Below are 6,016 nucleotides of genomic sequence, written 5' to 3' on the forward strand. Positions count from 1 at the left end.
GATTACTGAGGGCAGGTACTGATGGAGTGATCCCTGAAGACTGTGTTCACTAAGGGGTACTGAGGGCAGGTAGTGACCGAGTGAGCATGAAGACTGTGTTCACTGAGGGGTACTGAAGACAGGTACTGACAGTGAGCATTGACGACTGTGTTCACTGAGGGGTGCTGAAGACAAGCACTGACAGAGTGAGCATTGAAAACTGTGTCCACTGAGGGGTATTGAGGACAGGTACTGGCCGAGTGAGCATTGAAAACTGTGTTCACTGAGGGGTATTGAGGACATAGAAGGGTTCGGCAGTAGAGGGTGTGCCTCTGTAGCCTGGATGGCATGGGGAGAGAGTGATGGTAGTAAAATGCAGGGGGTGGCATTTTTCAGTTCTCGCCAAAGGGCGGCAAAACACCTAGAAACGGCTTGCCCTTTTTTAATAACTCTCAGGTTACCGGCAGTCAAATTGAAGTGCAGTAAAACAAAATCCAGTGACAGCAGGTCCATTGCAAACTCACCACTGGCACAAAAAGGACGGTTCAATCCCATAAAACTCTGGTGTACAATTTCAAATAAACTGCCAATTCAATGCAATAGAGGGTGGTAAATATATGTTAAAGCACTACACCTCCAAGCCAATGGAGAGCTGCCGGAAGCTTGTGGTCTGTTCTCCCTAAACATTTGACATAATTCCTGGATCCCCTTCACTTTTTAAGTACTCACAGCAAGGAACCGTTGGCTCACTCCGCATCAGTACAGCCAGAAAAAGTTTAAGTTGCTTCCAAAGTCACGTTACCTCTACAGTGCTTGTACAAATGCCCTGTGCTGAGGCCATCTGATGGAAACTGACACTGGTGGGGTTCCCAGACACATTTTCTCTCAGCAGGCTTAAAATAGGTTCTCTTAAAAGTACTCCTAATGTCTCTCCTCCCTTGTTGCAGCAAACATGACTCCTCTTAAGTATCAGAAGCGACGTTTTTCTCACAGGAGGTCCTTTTCCACTTATCACCATTGATACAATCCAAAGGAAGTCCAAATTTAACCGTGAAGTAGGTTATAAGTAGATGAAAGTCCAATTGGTCGCACACTGCTCCACCTACCAGCGTGTGGCCCCAAAGAATTGTGGTCCCTGAAGTCAGCGTCGGCGGGTACGCCTATGCCCGAGTCTTGAGTGCAAGTAAGTGTAGCGTTAGCCATCCCTGGACACGTGTTTCGAGGTAGTTGCCTCTCGTCAGCAGGGAGTAGGTGAGTGTGTAGGGTTGCTGTGTAGGCTGCTAAAATAAGTGTTCTCAGGTAAAGTACCTCTCGTAGCGCGCAGGTGCGTAACCATGAGCTCGTCAGCTCCACCGGCTCAAGGAGCCTGAATATTAACAAAAGTCCAATTGGTCGCACACTGCTCCACCTACCAGCGTGTAGCCCCAAAGAATTGTGGTCCCTGAAGTCAGCGTCGGCGGGTACGCCTATGCCCGAGTCTTGAGTGCAAGTAAGTGTAGCGTTAGCCATCCCTGGACACGTGTTTCGAGGTAGTTGCCTCTCGTCAGCAGGGAGTAGGTGAGTGTGTAGGGTTGCTGTGTAGGCTGCTAAAATAAGTGTTCTCAGGTAAAGTACCTCTCGTAGCGCGCAGGTGCGTAACCATGAGCTCGTCAGCTCCACCGGCTCAAGGAGCCTGAATATTAACAAAAGTCCAATTGGTCGCACACTGCTCCACCTACCAGCGTGTAGCCCCAAAGAATTGTGGTCCCTGAAGTCAGCGTCGGCGAGTACGCCTATGCCCGAGTCTTGAGTGCAAGTAAGTGTAGCGTTAGCCATCCCTGGACACGTGTTTCGAGGTAGTTGCCTCTCGTCAGCAGGGAGTAGGTGAGTGTGTAGGGTTGCTGTGTAGGCTGCTAAAATAAGTGTTCTCAGGTAAAGTACCTCTCGTAGCGCGCAGGTGCGTAACCATGAGCTAGTCAGCTCCACCGGCTCAAGGAGCCTGAATATTAACAAAAGTCCAATTGGTCGCACACTGCTCCACCTACCAGCGTGTAGCCCCAAAGAATTGTGGTCCCTGAAGTCAGCGTCGGCGGGTACGCCTATGCCCGAGTCTTGAGTGCAAGTAAGTATAGCGTTAGCCATCCCTGGACACGTGTTTCGAGGTAGTTGCCTCTCGTCAGCAGGGAGTAGGTGAGTGTGTAGGGTTGCTGTGTAGGCTGCTAAAATAAGTGTTCTCAGGTAAAGTACCTCTCGTAGCGTGCAGGTGCGTAACCATGAGCTCGTCAGCTCCACCGGCTCAAGGAGCCTGAATATTAACAAAAGTCCAATTGGTCGCACACTGCTCCACCTACCAGCGTGTAGCCCCAAAGAATTGTGGTCCCTGAAGTCAGCGTCGGCGGGTACGCCTATGCCCGAGTCTTGAGTGCAAGTAAGTGGATCTCTGACATATTATCGAAAGACACATTATCGAACTACACAAATATCGCATCAAATATATCGACATCAAAATTATCGACATTGTATACTTAATTAAAAAACTACACTAATATCGACACTACAATATCGTAATACAATTATATCGATCACACAAAAATCGCACACATCAATATAGCAATAATAAATATCGACATAAGTAAATAAATATAACACATGTAACAAATATCGATAACCAAAATATAGACATCAAATATATCGACAATTCTAATACTAATAAAACCAATACTTTAAACAACATAAATACAATATTTTCCGAAAACATACATTTTCCAATTATATTCTACTTAAACATAAACATTACATTTATAACGATCTAAATATTTAACAACATAATAAACACTGAAATAATTATCACATAGGCATTTCGAACACATTTAACAAAATTACAACACATTATAAACAATCTTTTTATATATAAATATTTAAAACTCTCCTCCTTTAAAACTAAATATACTCTTACTTAGCATTTTCCATAAAAGGAAACCAATTAACTTAAAAAAATTCAAACCATCCAATAGAAAGGCCACATACAGAAAACAACCAATAACATTCAAGAAACAATTTAAAACCACTATATAAACCAATTAAAACAAGTCTTCTACTGTGCCTTAAACCAAAGCATTGAACGAAGAAGAAACTCTGCTAAACAGAAGAAACCTACATCCTACTACTATTCTAAAAACGTAAGTAAATAATCTTTTCTAATTAAACTGCCAAATTAAACTAAAACACTAATTTATCTTTACTCAAATAAATAACTAACTTATATATTCCATCTCTTTATGTTTCCACTACAGATATTACTCAAAACAGCTAAAGAAAATATTGAAGATTGCCAGAAAGGACTCACTAAAAAGTAAGTATACTATCAAAATACTTTATAAAATATTAATTAAATCCTACTCAAACCCCAAAACATCCTAAACCCCTAAACAAATCCATGTTCTCTTTTTTAAGTTTTTAAAAACCTGTATAAATTAACACCTATAGTCTATACCACTCGGCATGAGGGAAGGCTCCGTTTGCTTAGGGAGAGGTTGGGCTCCTGCATCTTATTTATTAGGGAGGAGGGGCACATAGGAAGAGGGGTAGGGGACGGGGAAACATTGACATGGGGTGGGGGAGGGGGGGGCAGAGAACTGGGTGGGAAGGTTGTTCCTTCTCCTGAATAATTGGTCTTGATGATAAATGTGTGGTACTTCCGGGACGGGTGAAGGCGGGGGAATGTTTGTTGAGTTGTTGATTTGTAAAACAATAAAAAACGTTTCTACAAAAAAAATAGTCTATACCAAACAGCAATACCACCCCACTTAAAAAACTAAACCAACCAAAACAATATATCTTCTTTAACTTTCAGAGACTACATCAACTAAACAGCATTTTGTCTACAAAGTACATCTTCATTCAAATACAACCAAAAACACTTGGTAAGTATATATAAAATAGTTTTTTGTTTCCTATTTTTATAGAAATATATAAAGTACTATTGCATATATTTTCATATACATTTTTTCCAGATTTCTAACACATCACGATTACAGAAGAAGCCCAATTTATAACTTCGCAGAAAGGAAAATTCCTATTGTGTTACATGGGTTACACATACACCCAAGAAAAGCAGACGGACCGAAAAGTGAACTGGAAGTGTTCTAAATATTATTCTAACAAATGCTACGGACGAGCAACAACAAGAGAAACAACTGTACTATATACAAGAGAGCATAACCATCCACCCAATCTCTCTGAAATAGAAGTCAGATCGACCCTTGAAAATATAAAATAATTAAGCACTGGTTCACAAACTGCTACAAGTGTAATCCTAAAAGAACTATTACCTAGAGTGCCCAAAGAAGCAAGAGGCCAATTACCATCAATTGCTTCTATAAAAAGGACAATTGCTAGGACCAAAAAATCAACCACGACAACTATACCATCCCCTAAAACTTTTCAAGATATCATCATTCCACCAGAATTAACTATCACCCACAATAATGAACCTTTTATTTTTTTTTATAACAAAAGCACAGAAAAAAGAATCATAATGTTTGCTACTGCAAACAATATAACTAAACTCGGGGAGGAAGAGCCAAGATGGCGACCGGGACGGCAGCGTAGACTCCCGGCTCCGTGAACCTCCGTATCCCGCACGGATATCCTGTATTAGATCCTCAGCCTGCGCTATGCGCCCGTGTTTGTGAATGAGAGCGGCAACCGATCGAGTGACTCCGAAGTTTCTGGCGGCTGTACCGCCGGAGAAACGGGTATTTGCAATTTGCGGCCTGTGCGGCCCTGGAGCCGGGACCTCGAGTGGACACCTTGGCCAGGTGGCAGTTTAACAACAGCGGCCTTTGGTGAATGAGTGGAGTCGGACTGCCGGATCGGTGCGACTATCGGCCTACATTTCGCCGTGGTCGCTTCCTACCACTAAGCGGAGCGGAACAAGTGCATGCCCGGGGTGGCAGTTCCACGACTCTCCGGTGATTGCCTCTGCCTTCGACTGTGAGCTGCCCGAACGCCGCCCGTAACTCGCCCTGATTTCTGCGGGCTGCTCCCGGACTTTCGCGGGCGCTGGTCCGCGGTGGGGACGACTGTTGCCTGTGACTACATAACGGATACATTTTTGTCTGCCTCCGGAACCCTGTTTGCCAGCGACATGGACCTTGATGCGCTTGCCCCTGTGTCCCGGTCCCAATACGGGTTGGACCTACCCGGCGGCCATCTTGTCACGATGAAGTCTACCATCCTGTCCACCAGGTCACAGCAGGATCGGGAGTGTGCGACTCTGGGGAGCGAAGTGGAGCGATCGCCGAGAGCTGTGCTGGGGTACTGTGACCTTCTCGAGGCTCTCGGTGCCCTCCATTCCACCTTGCTCCATGGCGTTTGGGTATTGGGGAGTAGGCTTGATGGTGTGGCATCAGCGTTGGGACAGTTGCGGCCTGCCTATCCTCAGATACACAGGGACTTCCTGCACTGCACTCAGGACGACAATGTCGTGGCCACCCCTGTGACTAGTGACCAGCTGGAACCTCCGGACAGTCTACTATCGTCTGATCGGCTGGCTGTGGGTCTGAGCTGTCCCGGAGGTATTGGACCTGAGTGGGGGGGGGTGGCCTTGTCCGGTGCGCGGCCTCCGGCGACCCGGGGAAAACTCAAGCAACGGTTGTCTCCTCTGGCTGATTCCGCCTTCTTGGACCTTGTGTGCAGTGCAGATCCTGGGGCAGCACTGGGAAAGACGTTCCTCCATAATGCTGACTGGGTTGGTACTCAGAAACTTCCACCCCACCGGGGTGCGTCGCTTCCTGGTCGTTTTTGGACGCTCCTTTACCGTGTAGCATTGGACATGGCGTCGGGTCGAGGGGTATGCATGGGCGGATTTGCCAAGAGTGGCCAAGGTTAAGAATGATCTTTCAGGGGTGGTCGGCTAATAGGCGGGCAGGGCTCGGGGTTGCGTGCTCTCATGGTATAACTGTCGGTATAGTAGGTGCAAAATGCCCCCCATCTTTCTTTGACATGGTCGATTTTGTGTTGCGTACTGTTTGCTTTGGGGGAAGCATAATGTGCG

The sequence above is a fragment of the Triturus cristatus genome, chromosome 4_1 (genome assembly GCF_964204655.1).
Source record: "Triturus cristatus chromosome 4_1, aTriCri1.1, whole genome shotgun sequence".
NCBI lineage: Eukaryota > Metazoa > Chordata > Amphibia > Caudata > Salamandridae > Triturus > Triturus cristatus.